Source organism: Natrix helvetica, assembly GCF_964273705.1.
Source record: "Natrix helvetica genome assembly, chromosome: 2".
Lineage (NCBI taxonomy): Eukaryota > Metazoa > Chordata > Lepidosauria > Squamata > Natricidae > Natrix > Natrix helvetica.
This window is the reverse complement of record NC_138552.1, coordinates 129,432,017-129,449,697: the sequence shown is the minus strand read 5'-3', so window position 1 is coordinate 129,449,697 and position 17,681 is coordinate 129,432,017. Positions and strand designations below refer to the sequence as shown.

General features: G+C 36.8%; 1 protein-coding gene across 4 annotated transcripts in view; it reads right to left on the bottom strand.

Moving 5' to 3' along the window:
• MEIS1 (Meis homeobox 1) overlaps nt 1-17,681 on the bottom strand; it is a 184,568-nt gene that overhangs the window by 20,489 nt on the left and 146,398 nt on the right. The window lies entirely within an intron of this gene.

The following is a 17,681-nucleotide window of genomic DNA, read 5'->3' as shown; positions in this document are numbered from 1 at the left end:
AAAATAATAATTTTATTATTTTTTTATTTATTTTTCATTCTGCCTTTATTATTTATACGAATAACTCAAGGTGGCAAACCTATCCAACACACCTTCCTGCTCCTATTTTCCACACAACAACAACCCTATGAGGTGGGTTGGACTGAGAGAAAGTGACTTGCCCAAGTTCACCCAGCTGGTTTTCATGGCTGAGGCAGACTTTCTAGCTTGGTGCCGTACCCATTAGACCAAACTGGCTGTCTTTCTGAAGTTGTCTCTCATTGTTCATTTAACTAAGCTAAAAATATGGGGGGCTTTGCTAAGTGGAAGATCAACAACAACAAACCTTTATTGCATGCATACAATACAATGCTTCTTTCTTTATCACATTTCCCCCCACATTTATTTTTTATAAATAACGTATGGCAGCAAACACACACAATATCCCCTCTTCTAATATTCTCCTACTTTTCCCACAACAACAGCCCTGTGAGGTGGGTTTACAGCATATTGCCCCCAGCAATCAGGGTCCTCCTTTTACTGACCTCGGAAGGATGGAAGGCTGAGTCAACCTTGAGCGGGTGAGACTCGAACTGCCGAACTGCTGGCAGCCGGCAGACTTAGCCTGCAATAGTGCATTCTAACCACTGAGCCACCACCAAGATGGAGATAGATGACAGTTTCAGAATAGAAGAGAGACAGAATGATGGCATATGCTCTTTTAAGAACAATTCTGTGGGATTGGATACTAAGTTGGATTTTACTGCTGGTTTGAAAGTCAATGTCCCAGATAGACTGTTTAAGAGGACTCCTGGCATTTTCAAATCCTAATGGCCAGAGATTTCCCAAAGAAAGACCTAAAGATTAGACTTTTCTATTAAAGATTAATTTTATCTTCATTTTTACTTGCCTCCCATTTTACTGATGTAGTATACTTTTATAAGTTTTTTTAAATGCTTTTATAGCTGTAAACCTCCAGAGACTTTCCAGAGTGAAAGTGACTTAGGTGATATCTATATTTGATAAACAAGTAAATATTGAGACAGCTGAGGGAACTAGACAATACTGAATAATTCTCACAGATATTTACATAACTGGGATGTAGGCCTTCTGCCTAATAAAAAGGCTAATAGTAAACCATGCAGCCTATTAATATCTCATCAATAAATTCATTTTGAGGAACATGGTTTGGAATCGACAGATTATTCAAATGAAAAATTGCCAATCTTCCTGTTTTCTGCTTTTGATTTGGATTCAGTACTTATTTAGGAAAACAATCTTAGCATGCTAATAACTGAAAAAGATGAGGGAGGATCAGTGTTATCCATGGTTCTAAATAAAGGTTGTTAAAACTACTCAAGGAATGTAATCAGAATGAACTGGGACAGATTAGAGACAACTTAAGCTTTGAAATATTAAATTGGGTTACATCCAACATTATGTTCCACATATGATTTTGTAGATGTGACATGTTTTTCCCTCGCTCTCCATTCACTGGAACTCACTTCAAAAGTTACAGCTACTCAGAACAAGTTTTGATGAAACAAATCCAAATGTTGCTCTATCAGCAATTGATACAACAATCCACCAAGTCTGGCTACCTTGATACCATATATAATAATAATACTTTGTTTACGGTCACAGACCAAAACACGACCACTACAAAAGAGACACGGGAGACTTGATCATAGCATCATAGCAGCCAGTCACCAAAAGCCCAACTAAGGGAGGTTACAGCGCTCTCCTCTAATGGTTACAGCTCTCAAGAAAAACCTGGAAACCTTAGAGGTGATGTATGAGGAGACATCTCCAAGGCAATATACAAACAAATCACAGCCATCAGGTCTAGAAGGGACGATTTCAAGAAGAGACAGTAACCTAGATCTGTCCACGCTATAAATGGGGCAAAATAGAAGGACGTGCTCCGCTGTCTCAACCTCGGCTCTGTCACATTGGCCGCTTTGGCCGCTCGCTCTATGGTTGTGGGCCAGCTGCCTGCAGAGCGTACAACCATAGAGCGTGCGCCCAGAGCGGCCACTGCCAAAAGACTCAGGTTGGAAGCCATAGAAAAAACCAGGCTTGGATGGCGGTGTAGGTGCCCTGGCTCCGTAAGGAGAGCTGGCCCATGCATCCTGAGGCTGTGAGGTGGGTGAGCGAGAGCGGAACAGACGCTTGCGCAACCCCCCTCTCCATTCACTGGCATTTGGAAGGCGGCAAGTCGTGGGAGCCTGGCGGCGGCGAACAGACACTCACACAGCTTGGCGATACCCCTAGGTCAGTGAATGGCACTGTGCCCAGCTGCAAAGGGGGTTTGCTGGGTGGCTGCTCGTGAGCGTGGTCGCTTCATGGCTGTTGTGTTGCTCTGCCGCGACACTGTGCCCGGCTCTTTGGGAGCCCGCTCACAAGAGAGCAGCCACCTGGAAACCCCAAAACAATAAACCCTCCCCCCATAATAAAGCCCAAGCCATATTTTGTAGGTAAAAAGAAAATAGGATCCTGTCATATTTTCGGGGAAACATGGTAAGAAGATAGCAACTAGCTGTGTTTCCTACAAACTCAACTGTTATTGTTTTATTAAGTTGTGTATCTTTTTTTTAAAGCATAGATATATGAAGAGAGTTTATTTTTAATCTTGAAATTGATTTGCCTCTGCTGTCTCCTTTGGCTTTTAAGTGCCCTAATTTTGTCCATACTAACTGGTTCAAGCTTAGCAAATCCTTTCATGCTGTCAAAAGATTATGATGTTCAAAATAGCATACAAATGTCATATGGACAAAATCTGAATGTCACAAATAAGATTAGAGCTAAGTAGAATCAGTTTTGTTTCCCAGTCCAATTCAGATGTCATGTAAAACACTGAAATGTGAATATGTAAAATATAAAACATGGCTTACAATTTTATGTATAATCAGACCTATTCTTTGGAATTATTGGTGTGCTTTCATCCTCAAAACTCTTAGCACTAAGCTTGTATATAACAAATGTGAACACAAAGGGTAGTTGTAACCATGGTTTATCATTTAAAATATTTGAAATACTTCAAATTTACTAGTGTTAACATTTCCAGATTATAGTTTGCCTGTCTGTTGCAAACATCCGTTTATGAACCCCTCAACTAGTGGAATTCTGGCTGGTGATTTGTTAATCCAACGAACAAAGAAAACCATAATTAAGTTTCCTGAACCATAAACTTAACCCTAAGCCTGTTAAGTTTCTGAAACTGTGAAGATTTCATTCAGTAATGAGCAAATATAATCAGGCAAAGTATATTTCATTTAATAGTTAAATGATATTAGTTTTAATTCTGAAAACTAGTAGTATTTTTGTATCCTGTTTAAAAAAAATCTATTCCCCTTTCTTTTACAAATGATCCACTGAATAAAGATACAAAACATACTTTTTACAAGAATTTTCTTCCTATTTATCTCTGCATGAAAAGAACACTTTTATTCAGCAATATTTGCCTTATGTTTAAATATCAGGCTGACTTTTTAACAATGCAATGTAGAGTTTCTTTTATGCAGGTTCAGATTCTTCCATGTTATGAGAGAGAAAATGCAGCTCTGATGGAATAGTTCCTAATTTGTTGGCAATTTAGTTATCTGGGTCTAATCATTAAACATGGAATTAAATTTCTTTAATGACAAAATATCTTCTAACAAAGGGTTCCTAAACCTATTCAAAAATAGATCAAGTCCTGGGCTTCCAAACAAATTCTAGGTTCTTAGTCTGTTTTTGATAAACCTTGATATCCTTTTGTAAAGGTTCATTTTGCATTTCCTAAAAATAAGATTTATGAGATAGCTTGTGTATCAGCTGCACAATATAACTATATCAGCATTTTACTGTTATTACCTTACTTTTATTAATCTTTTATTGTCTGTACACACACATTTTGTATCTTGGATTTCAACTAAAGCAATTGGAATGAAAAATATATTTTGAAACAAGTACACAACTGTAGAAGATTTTTTTAAAAAATGTAATATGATAGTTATGTTACTAGAGCTTATAACTTTCTCTAGGTAACAGGAGATGGAAATGAGATAGAAAGTTAATGGGACAAAGAGTAAGTTATATTCAATTCTTCTCTGCCACTAGCCCCATTCCCTAAATCTGCTTTCCAGGGTCTCAAATACAAGCGGGGGTGGGTGGGATTGGATTTATGAAGATGCTTCAGAAATGCAAGAAGAAAACTTATTGTGCAAGTTGAAGTCGGCAGACAAGATCTTGAATATAGCCCAATGAATCTGGTCCCACATTGAAATCTTTACATTTTTGCTAATCTTACCATTGGCATGAGTATCTATGTATGTGCTGCAGATACACTTATTTAAAATATGGGAGGTTTTTTTATTCAAGGGAGTTGCATTTTGTTTGTAAATTGAAATTAATTCCACTGCAGCTCAAGGTGGTAGAACTATAAGTAGTTAAACACACTGCTCTCCTATTGCCTCTTGCCCAAGCATTGCTAGGATTAGACGGGGCTAAAGATGTTATAACACAGTGGATTTGGGACACTGAATATCTGAATATCTGATAAGTCATTAACTCAAAGATTTATTCACCTCTCAAAGACTCCCACAACTGATTGCCAGAAGTTTGCTTGTACTCATTTATCCTAAGCACCAATGATCTCCCCATAGCCTTTCCAAAGGACAGTTATCTTCCTGTCTCAGCACCCTTGAAGATTAATTCCATGAAACTCAAAAGAGATTAAGTTAATTGCATGTATTTTTTGATGTTGAGAATTTTATTCCATTCCAGTGCTAAGGTTCATTCAGACTGTACTAAAAAACAAAACAAAAAAACAGGCCACCCAGATGAATTTTTAACTCAATATTTATTAGTTGATAGCTACCCTAAAGTTCCTTGTTTTCCTCTTGAGTTTTAGGCACAAGGATTCATTTTATTCATAATCCTTCAGAACAAATTTAAACTAGCTATGTGAATTTTAGAGTTAAGTGTTTAGATGTCAGCATCTATTGATTGTTTTATATTTAGACATTATTTTTATTAATTCATGCTTCCTATTGATTTTTATTTTGTGTTCTGAAACAAGACCATAACTAATATTTCCATCTAATTACCTTGCTCACCGCTTATGGTCAGGATCCTCATGTCCCTACGTGATTTCCTCTTTATAACAGAGATTTAACACCATAGGAATTTTGTTCCTGCTATTATCCACCAATCCAAATTAATTATTAAATATGAAAATAATAATATTACACAACTCAAAAAAGATCAGGCAGGTAAATTCTGAGCTAGATAGAGAATGCCTTATAATCATCTATGAATTGGGGCAAAACATTGAAAATGGCCTTTTCATTTTTTAAAAGTAAAGTTTATCTCAACTCTCAACTAACCCCCTTAGTGTATTTAAAAGCCTTGTTTTGTCTACAGTTTATTTTGTCCTATTTGCAATGCATGTCTCCCGTTCTCTCATTTACTGCTTCTTGTGTGTATATGTGAAAACAGCCATGGATATCTGTCTTAAGTAAATTATTTCTTGATAAACAAGATATCTCACATTTTTTGCCAGCTATTATTAACCAGATTTACAAGTATTATTTCTTTGGGCTCACTGTCATCTTTCAAAGAACTCAGCAATGGTTTTCACACATTATATTTACTTTTCTTAATCTTTCCTTTGTTGCATTCATTTTGAATGTTTTTTTTTTAAATAACATCGGGTATTGGATGTTACCATAAGCATGTCTCTTGTCTAACTCAGCCTTCTCAAACCCATTGGAACTTCTCTGAAAATGACCAGCTAACTGCACTGAATCTTGGGATTTTAAAAAAAATCTACAAAAGCTGCATTGTTTCACTGTTAAGAGGTGGTACTCAGACGGTTTGGGCTGGTGAACTGGTAGTGGAACTCCCTGGCTCTATGTCATCCTATTTGGCATGTTTTCAAGCCAAAGTGCATGCGCAGAAGGCCAAGCACATGCATGGACAGGGCGCGTGCGCTCACATTTGCAAACAGGTAGGGAAAATAAGTGAATACCACCCTGGTTGCTTGTATGAGAGTTGCTTGATAGTGAGATGGGCAGCAGATAGGTTTGATACATAAATATCTAACTAATGCCACCAGTGCCTTCCAGAAGCATGGGAAGTTCAGCTTTGAGAATTCTAACCAGCACAGTCAAGCAAGCAGGGAGGTAAGAAAGCTTGAATTGCAGCCTGTTTGGAAGGTACCAGGATAAGGATGGTTTATAAACTTATCTTCAGCAACAAATCAGTCATAGGAAAGATAATTCCAAAACAAAACATATATCACAGTACAGTTGCCTTTCAAGTTATGGCTTCTTCTTGGAAGGTATACATTAACTTTTCTAATAATAATTTAATATGGTTCTCAAGGAGTTTTATTATTATACATCCAAAGCAGCTTTGATTGATTTTAAAGATTTTTTTTAGGGTTTATATCATTCTATTAATTTTAGAGTCTATCCAAACTCTAGACGAGTCTGCTTAGCTTTACCGTTCCATACTATATTATCCGCTGGTCTGCTATGCAGTGCAAGGTGAGATCAGAGCTAAAGGTTTCTCTGTAGTGGCCCCAACATTGTAAGTGTTTCCTCTGCTGTAGTCTGTGTACTCTGACCACTCTTTAGATGCAATTTGAAAATCTAAAATTAAAAGCTGGCACTTCCTTTTCTTCAATGGTAGTTAAGAATAATACTATTTAAAGAATAAAATGTGCATTGTCAGACTAAGAAAGTAGTGGAACATTCCTCTTCTAAGTAATGGGAAGGGTGAGTGTTACTTTTTTTTGGATGATTTTGCAACAGCATACTGTAGTTCCATTTGGAAAGGAGCCAATGATGGTGTTTTGCCTAGTCTGGTAGATGTCCTTATAGGGTTACGAAAATAAATTCCAGCTAACTTTCGAACTTAATGCTGCACTCCGCCAGGGGGTCAGGTTGAAGTACTTTGCCTACCAAGGCACTCCCTAGCTGCAGGATCTCAGAGCATCTTCTCTTGTTTCCGAAGGGCAACTCTCTGTCTCAGCAGAGCTCTCTAACGTGCACTCATTCATTTTCATGGGGAGAAAGGGGATGACCCAATAAAGTCAGAAGACTGCAAATCATTGGGAAATTGTTGGGGGAAGCATCTAGAAGTCCTCTCCTGACCATGTGCAAAATGCTGGATGGCTCCAATAATTTTGTGGGTGACTCTGGAGAATCCGGAACCCACCACTGTGCCCTGGGGTCATGTGATCTCCATTTGTAACCTTCCCATTTGGCTCCTGTCAAGCAGAAGCAAGGGAGGAAGCAAGGTATTTATCTTGGATAGTGAATGTTGACCTTTTGTGACGGATTGTGTCTATAAAGAAAGAAGTGTGTGATGGATTACAGTGAAAAGGCAGTTTCCCTGGAAGATGGGACTCGTTCCAAGGGGGGGGTTTATGAGAGAGAGAGAGAGAGAGAGAGAGAGAGAGAGAGGGAGGGTGGGAGGGAGGGAGAAAAGGTCAGAGGCCAGAGCTGGATGCAAGACAGAGAAATAAGTTAAAATAACCATTCCCTAGAACGGTGATGGCAAACTTATGGCACGTGTGCCAAAAGTGGCACGCAGAGCCATCTCTCTGGGCATGACAGCCATCACCCGTTGCTCTTCCGGGTTCTGGCACACACATGTGCACCAGATAGCTGATCTTCACACGCGCAGGAGCACCAGAAACTGGGAGAGCAGCTCTTCTGGTTTCTGGTGCTCCTACCATGCGTACGCATGCTCCTGTTTCGGCACTCAGGGCCAAAAAGGTTCATCAACACTGCAGTGGTGGGTTCCTACCAATTTGAATCGGTTCTCCGGGCGGCACCATAGGTGGCACCATCTTGTTTTTTGCTTCTGTGCATGCGCAGAACAATTTTTATTGCACTGCACATGCATGCACATCATGCATCAAGTGTGCACGCAGCGCACCCATGAGCAAACTGGCAGTAGTGCCTGGCAGAACCTACCCCAGCAACACTGTCCTAGAACCTCCCAGTATATATCTGTTAGGGTTAGAGTAGTAAAGACTTAATAGGGCAATAGGTTGGTGTGAGCAAATAAAGTACTGAACTTTGGCTGGAGTGTATGTCATTCTTGGTCTGGGTCTGACAGTTTGTCAGCCATTTACTAGTGGAACTGTACATGATTGAGAGGTGTTTGATCACATTGGATAACAAAAAATAAATTCCAAAACCTCTGTAAGCTTTTGTTATGTAACTGTTACATACTGTATTGATTGGCTGGTTTTAACTAAAAGTTTTATATTAACTAATAGTTATAAATTCTCATAGGTTGGTCTTACCAGAAGTCTGTGCATAAGGAGCCTTGGTGGCACAGTGGTTAGAATGAAGTACTGCAGGCTACTTCTGCTGCCTGCCAGCTGCCTGCAATTTGGCAGTTCAAATCCCACCAGGCTCAAGGTTGACCTGGCCTTCCATCCTTCCAAAGTTAGTAAAATGAGGACTCAAATTGTTGGGGGCAATATGCTGACTCGGTAAACTACTTAAAGAGGGCTATAAAGCACTGTAAAGTGGTATATAAATCTAAGTGCATTTGCTATAAGTACATGAATAAATAAATAGCTATTTCTGCTGATCAGTTCGTTCTAGTTAAATATAAAGAAATGGCACAGATGTAAACAAAATACAGACATAAACCACAATAGTTAAACATGGAAGATAAAAAGCATGAAATAATTATTAAAACAGCTATAGGATAGCTATTTTCAACTGTTGTTAAATCAGCATTTACAGGATCAATTCAACAGACCTATTTTGAATGGGCACAATCCAAATAAACTTTTACGTATTTTAAGTGTGTAATTAAGTTTCCCACAATATTAAATAGAAAATAAAAAACACTTCACTGTTTTCATTTCATAATAGCCATCTTTTAATGTTATAATATGCATTCTCAAAGAGCAACACCTATCTGGAATAATAAATTGTAAACAGAACTCATTACAGTTATATTGGAGAAATGCCTAAACATTAGAAGACCAGGATAAAAATAAACCCTTTCCATAAATTTGGATTTTGTTTGACAAAACTGACATAATGTGATGTTACCCGTGCCTTTTATGCTATTGCACATTATTTTCGCTATCTGGTTTTTTTCTTTTTCTTTTTTGAGTGTTTGTTGTTTTCCCTTGCCTTTTTTGTCTTTTTACTATCTTGGGCAAACAGCCTATAGCTAAATCTTTTAAACAGCTCCTCTAAAGACATTATTAAATCATGCCTGAGCATAGGATAAAAGGAAAACTCTCCCTTGAAACATGATGATCCCTGATTGATTTTAGATCATTTACATTGGATAATTTGGGAAGGTTTAAAATTTACAGCCAAGTGCTTGCATTTATTGTAACTCTGATTGCTCCTAAAAGTATTTGGAAATGCTTGGAAATGATTTGCAACCACACATCTAAGCACTTAAAAATGGTAAATAAAATCCCAAATTACCAGCCCCCAATAGATAAAATCCACTGCTATCCATGTCCATTGAAGAAACAGTGATATATATATATATATATATATATATATATATATATATATATATATATATATATATATATATATATATATATATATATATATATATATATATATATATATATATATATATATATATATATATATATATATATATATATATATTTGCAGTTCTGAGTAAGCCTCCCCTAGAGCTTTGTGCTTTCAGTAAAGCTCCTAAAATTTTCAGAGTTATAATCCCAATACATAGGTGTTATGCAGCAGAAGTGGGAAACCTGCCCTAACTCTCTCAACTACTTTAAAATAAGCAAGGGCTTTATTTCCAAATTGATACTGCAGTGATTATATCAATTTCCTTTCTAATGATTTCGGTCACCAGGCATAAACAATGCAATGTAATCCAGAGAGTTTGGAGTGCCTTTGGCCTCTCATTTAGAGGAACACAAATTTCATTTGCAATTTCCCAAAGCTGCTTCCTTGGACACTGAGACCACAGGATTGTGCCATTGGACAGAAAGCATAAGAATTTACAGGTGGGAAAAAGATTGTGAGAAACCAACTAAATGATCTACTTGCCCTGAATGCATTTGTATTATATTTTTAATAATAAGCTATTCGCTTCCTTTAAATACAGGACAATTGTTTAACGTTGTCTTAACAGGAAAAAGGGGGTTGGCATTACATAGAACTATAGTTTGAGGAGATGTGGTCTTTAATATGATTTTATGTATAACTCTTTCTGAGTCCCTTAATTACTGAGGTTTTCACCACTTGGAAAATAACCATTATTTAGACCAGGGGTTGGCAACCTTAAACACTCAAAGACCCACAAAAATCCTAACCGGAAGCCCCCCGTTCAATTCTGGAGCCAACCGGAAGTCTGTTTCCCCCACCATAGAGTCTCCTCCTAGCGCGGCATCATTTTTCCTTTACCTGTCCTAACCGAAAGCCCTATCAATTGTGGAGCAGGCCAGCGACAGAGAGCCGCAGCAGAGAGATGAAAGAACCCCATGCGGCTCCAGAGCCGCGGGTTGCTGACCACTGATTTAGACCTACGCTGCCAGGCCTTTTTCTATGCTCCTGCATATAAAGTAAGGTAGAGAATGTACAATTGTTCATCCTGTTATGAACAGTCAGTGGACTGAGCAACAGAAGATAACACTGTATGGAAAGCAATGGTAGCAGTGGGAGAGAGGAATAAGAGATAAGAGTATCATCTCACATACCCCTTTTCCTTCACAACTGAACAAATCGATTACTTTTCATAAAAGTTGTCTACAATATCAATCTGATGAATGCCTAAGTTTGTTAACCCAATTTAAAAGTGTGTAACAAAAACTTTGTTGAAATGCAAGTAGTGTTTGATTGGAAACTACCAAGAGAATTCTCCAGCCAGTATAGTTGGGAGTTGAAGTCCATAGCTGTCTGGAGAATTTGGGGAGTTGAAGTCCACAAATCTTAAAGTTGCCAAGTTTGAAGACCTCTGGTATAGGTTCTCCTGCTTGAGCAGGAGTCTGTACCAGAAGACCTCCAAGGTCCCTTCCAGCTCATTTATTCTAAAGTTTACAAAAGCTCCACTCAATGCTGGTCGTGGGTGGATTTTCTTTTAGAATATGTGTTTAGTTTTTGAAATATCCCCATTCCCATCCTCTCTCCTTGTGGAATTACTGGTTTTGAATAGTTGGTTTGGCGAGCAGAAGTTTAGCCATTGAAATCATGTAAGCATTTAAAGGCAGAATGTTTGTGTCGTGCAAAATAATTGGCAATCTGAAGGAGATAAGATTATATTGTATGCCTTTGTATGTGTGGATATGTGCACACATAAATTTTGCAGCAGGGCTAACAATGACCAGAGCCCCTTTTGGTTAGCATAGCCAATAAGAAACTTGGCCAATAATATTAAGGCAAGTATGAACAATTATTTGTCCATGGTTGCTTAAAAAAAATGACACCAGAGTTTCTTGCCATTTTTGGATGGGGACTGGATGAAAACAGTAATACAAATCTTAAAATTGAGGTTTTTTTTTTAAAAAAGGAAAAAATAGATTGTACTTCAGTTTTGCTTAGATGTGTGATGTGAGTCTACCGTTTTTGATATTTAGATCACCAAATCTTAAAGACTATGCAGATGGTTTGGAAGGGGTTAGTAGCAAAGCTAGTGTTGATTTTGTGGAAATTAATGAAACTGAACATTACAATGATGTGACTATCCAGCTAAAGTTGTTTCTCTGACATTCTAAGACTTAGATGTCTGAGTAATATCAGGATCTTCTTTTGATGGAAATTCCAGATTGGGTGATAAATCCATTTTCAGATACTGAGGAAGATGGGGTAGTGGAGGAACAACTCATAGAGCTGCAAAATGACATTGAGCTGAAGCCAAAGTTTAAGAAATCATACCAAGAGTTTTGGTTACAGAGGTTTTGGTTACAGAAAGAAATTTCTGATCGCTATCCTGCACTATGGACAGTGGTTAAGAAGCTCCTTGTTGCATTTCCAACATCATATTTGGTGGAACGTGGCTTCAGTGTGGTTATCCAACTTCTCTCCAAGCAAAGAAATCGATTCCAGATTACTGAACGTGGTGATTTAAGACTCCTGCTAAATGACTTAAAACCAGACATTGGGAAACTGGTATCACTTAATCAAGCCCATCCATCACATTAAGAATTTACTGAACAGTGAAGTAGTTATTAAATTTTACTGAGTTCAACAAGTTTGTTGAATTAACATTAACTAAAAAGGTTTTTAAATTTGATTTTGAATAAATGTGCAATTAATTGTTGCAGTTTTGAATTTTACTGTTACTATCTTCTTTCCGTCGTGCAAACCGCCCAGTCACATGATCCCCCAGCCAGGCCCACTAAGCCACGCCCACAGAACCGGTAGTAAAAAAATTGAATTCCACCACTGGGTTGGGGGCACTGAGGATCAGTTTGTAGCACCAAGGGGGTGGTGGACTGAAAAAGTTTAGGAACCACTGATCTAGAAGTTCTTACTTTGAATATTTTGATAGGCTTCATGGAACACTATCTGACCCTGTGTTTAACTGTAGTGTACATGTTACGTTAGATGGAAAGAAGAGAGAAAGAGAGACAGAGAGATTATCCCATTTCCCATGACAGCCCCCTCCTCACTAATGCCACTAGGTGGGCTTCAGAAAAACAATTTCAACCTCAAGGAAAAGAAAAAAAAAGCAGATCAAAGTTGAGCTAAATTAGAGAAAGTGAAAGCACAGTGGAGAGGGAGGAGCATGGAAAATACTGACCAGCAATCCATAGGTCAGCCCAGCAAAAAAACAAACGTGGTAGAAATCTGAGTATCAAATAATCATGCAAGTCTTTTCGTCTATTTGGATATAACAATGATCAACTAGTTATCACACTAGTTCTCATAAGAACACTGCTTTAAAAGAGGGGCAGCCACCCATCTCAATAAGCGAGAGCATATGGGACGTTGAAACAATCCCATTAGCACTCTCACAAAAATGGCTACATTAATAAAAGTATTTGTCACAAAATACCTGATTCAAAGAAAGGAAAGAGGAGGATGCTTCCTATTACTTCCTCTTCTTCAGATGCTTCCCAATTACTACTACATGCTTCAGAGATTGATCATAGAGTCAAAATCTTATGCTTCTAAATCCTAACATTTGCATTACAAACTTTTACTGTTATTTGAATTTTTATGACTGATTCAGAGCTTAGAAGCATTTGTTTTGTCATTGGAAATATTTGGTATAAATTACAAATTTATCTCCAGCTATAATGTTCTAGTATTCCAGTGTTTTGCTGATTTAAAATAATCGAAGCATCTTGTGATCTTAAGGTATATGCTCAAAAAACAACCTGAAAGAAAATCAACCTATACAAATAACTGTTAATTTAAATTTGATATATATCAAAATAAATAATTTAAGGTATTTTCAGAAAGCATTCTGAAAAAAATTTCCCTCTTTCAGAAGGCCAGCAAATCCAATATATTTTTATTCAAATTTCATACTCTCAAGCTTTTGTTTTTCAAGTAAATTTCATGTATTCATGTACTCACACATGCCATACTGCAATCATTCATTTATGTTATGTTAGAACTGATCTACACCCAAGCTGCCATTCAAACTTAATTTAATCTCTGCAACATTTACTGACTCATCAGACTAAGAATGTTCATGGTTGTTAATAAGTTTTGGAAGATTTAAACAAAGAAAAAAATTCCAGAGAATTACAGTCAAATCATATATGTTTCAACTAAACAAGGTAAAACTAGATTATAGATTAGATTTTTGTTGTAGAAAAAAGAATAATTGTACAGTTCTCTACAATATAGCCATTAATTAGTTTTTCTGAAATAAATTATGTTAACTACTCGGAAATATTTTCCAAAGAACAGGCAAAAAGGACCTATTCTAGCCAATGGTGGGATTCAAAATTTTTACTACTGTTTCTGTGGGCGTGGCTTGGTGGGCGTGGCAGGTGTGGTAGGGGAAGGATACTGTAAAATCTCCATTCCCTCCCTACTCCAGGGGAAGGTTACTGCAAAATCTCCATTTCCTCCCAATCAGCTGGGACACCGGAGGCAGAGAATAAATGGGGGCAGGGCCAGTCAGAATTGGTATTTACGTTCTCCAAACTACTCAAAATTTCTGCTACCAGTTCTCCAGAACTGGTCAGAACCTGCTGAATACCACCTCTGATCCTAGCTCAGTGGAAAGACAGCTGAAGAACAATCCAAAAATCCGGTACAAGGCAAACCTGTGATTACCAATAGGTGCTACTACTAATTTGAGATAGCTGCCTTGGGCAAGTCAACAACTTGAGCTTAATTCTTCATTCTCCTATTATAGAATATATAACTGGCACCATTACAAATTGACGACTTAGAATTTGTGTTAGAGCTGTGTAAAGTATTTGAAAGAGGTGGAAATCTCACACAACTTTTTCACACATTGTTCCAGGCTGTCTGCATGTACATGAACAGAAAGGGCTCCACTTGTGCTAACATGTTTTGCAAGCACATCTTTTGGATGCATTACACAGTCCTAATTTGCATAGTGCTTTAAAAATTTGTAGGAGTTGTAAACTTCATTTTAGTTAACTACTTTCTAGTTTATTGTTTTGAATTTTATCTTGTCAACTGTTTCATAAGCTGCTATAAAAATATTTTAAATTAATTTAACAGAGGACTTAATGTATAATGTAACATAATCCAACCTCCAAGGTAAATCTATTCTATATGATCCTGCCAAATTGCATTTGGAAGGCTAAAGTTGAGAGGGAATAGCTTGCTTAAGGCCACCTTAATTGTTTGATGTCAGAGAAAAGATTCATACCTTGAACAATGAGCAGCTATAGTCACAATGTACATAATTGTTCATGAAACATATTATCCCTGTATTGGCTTGTTTTAGCACAGCATCCAAAGTCCAAGAGTTCTCGTTTAAGTTGTATAGGTGCTGACAGTGAAGCTCATTTCTGTTTCTCTCTCAAGTGCCTTGCTCTTGAAAGTAGAGGCTAATCTAGGGCCACTCCAAGACATTTTGCTGCCTGAAGCAAAATCTAAAATGCCCTCACTCTCACCAAATCTCTTCATGGAGGAGTCATCCAACCTGGCAGCTTAATTTTAATTCAATGCTGGCTGTTTCTATTTCATTTGCATGTGGCAGAATAGTTCAGATGATACAGGGCAGGCAGTCCAGTGCATGTATAGCTTTGTCTATCTCCAATACCTTCTGGGCTTTTAATTTGGATATGCAAAGCAATCATGTAGTCACTCTGCCTAATGATAGGGCGGCTCTTGTCTAACCCCTGCCTTGGGAAACAGGAATATGTATGTATGTATGTATGTATGTACGTACGTACGTACGTACGTACGTACATACATACATACATACATACATACATACATATATATATATGCCAAATGCCATGATTTTTTTAGAATTTCAGCTTAGGATATTCAGTTGCTCAGGAGTCAGATTTTAAAAAATATATATCCGAGCCCAGATGCATCATACAGGCTTTCTATTTGCACAGCACTATTTAGAAATACTCAGAATTCATTAAAATGAAGTATTTAGGAAGCTATCATAAACCACATTGTTTTCCCTTAGGATATTACATGTTAGTCATACCCAGCATAATTGTTGATAGAATATTATCTAGGTTTCAAATCTATCCTTGAAGGCTAGAATAATTCACAAGCTTATAATAACACACAATATAGTTTATATATTTCTAGCCAATCCTGATTCAGGGAATATGACCTATTCACTTCAAGGGATCTGCGTTTTTCAAACAGGGCTAGAAAATAAAGCGGTACAAGCCCTAACAAAAACTGTCTTCTAAATTCCTGCTCTAACCAACATGCCTTGTCTCATTTGAACTCTGATGAACTCGGCAATCTTTTTTCCCTTTATTTCTTGGCCATTCTATTTTAATTTGGCTCTTAATCCCTTTTAATGCGACTCTTAAATAACTCATGTTTTAACATTTTGTTTTTTAAACCCCACCCTTTAAGAAAATATTCACAGGGGTTATTTACATACATAATACCAAAGAAGAAATATTAAAATAAATGCACTGAATCGCAACATTACAGCCGATGATATAGAAGTAGAACAAAAATGAAACCAAATACCAAATTCTGATTATTCAATGTAACGTAAGGACCATATTTTAAAACTTTCTTTCACAATATTTCCTAGAATTTATTAATAAGTTAAGATTGCTAGTAGAAGACTAGAGATACCCAGCTAGAGATACAACAGTACATTACAAATGTCCAAATGTATTCTTCCCTTCATATAGAAGCAGACAACACTATGATAACATCATCAGAAACTTTTGTGTACGTTTTTACCAATGCACGGCTGCAATATGTTATTGACCGCAAAGACAAATTTCAGTAAACACTGTAAGTAGTAGCATTACATATTTGCAAAATTGCCTACCTATTTTAAGGATTCAACAAAGCAAGATACAGACGTACAAGCCAAGCATGTTATTACAATAAATCTGCATCAAATGTGCTTTTATATTCTGATGTCCTTATTAGTGATTAACACATAATTATTTATTATTTGGTACATCACATTCAAAAAAAATAAGTGTAAATCAACGCACAAAACATTCTCTGATCTCATTGTTCAACATATTTAAAAGGCTACAGAAAATTGATCTCCTATGTCTGCTGTAAGGTCACACCAATTGATAACCTTTACAAGCTCTGATTATATGAGCCTGTCTGTGTCTTACAGATAGCACTTTGTGAATTAATCCTCTGAAGGCAAATATATTGTAAGTAGCTTGTTATCTCCAAAGTACTAAATTGAAGAATACATGGGATTATATTGACAGAAATTACATTTTCTATAATAAGAGTTTAATATATCTGAAGCCCCTCTCTTTGGTCTCTAGTCATTCTGTCTGTGAAAAGCTGGTTAATGCAGGTGCAATAAAGCATCAAAACCAAATTTATTCACTAAAATGGATTACCCTTGTAATCAAAGTCTCAGCAATATTAATCTCTGACACTTTTGGAATAATAAGACAAGAGAAAAAAATTGTCTAGATCTTTTTCACATCACACTTGGAGCTTGCCTTGGCCATTTCCTGAATGCTACTTCAAAGATGATAAGATTGCCATATCGTAAATACTAATCTAAAATTATTGGGACAATTAATTAGATTCACTTAATTTTACACAGCATTAGATTTCAATATAATTTAAATACTGTTTCAGTGGAAGCCCACATTTCATATAAATAACAAATGTAACACACTAAATTGTTTATTTAACTGCATTTTCCCCCTAAGAGCTATACTATTAGAAACAACAAAAACTTAATATATTTTAAGAAGTTTTATTTTTCCTCCTAAACCAAGATTTGGACATTTATATTTCTGCTTGTTCTTTTTGCTAATTAGCTTATTAGTAATTATGTTAACCAGTTTTCTACCTCATGGCTTGAGAGACATTAAAAAGATTTAGACCGCTCTATGTTCAACTGCAGCAATTCTGAATAACATTGCATGCAAAGGTACACTAAAATGAGCATGAAATAACTATCATAATAGCTAATTCATTCGTAATTTCCTAGCTGTTGAGAAATTGATTTCCTGAAAGGAGGTCAAAAACAAATCCATTCTACCCAATCACCATGCAAACACTTACAAAAAGAAACCTAACTATTTCCACTGTTGTGGAAAAGCC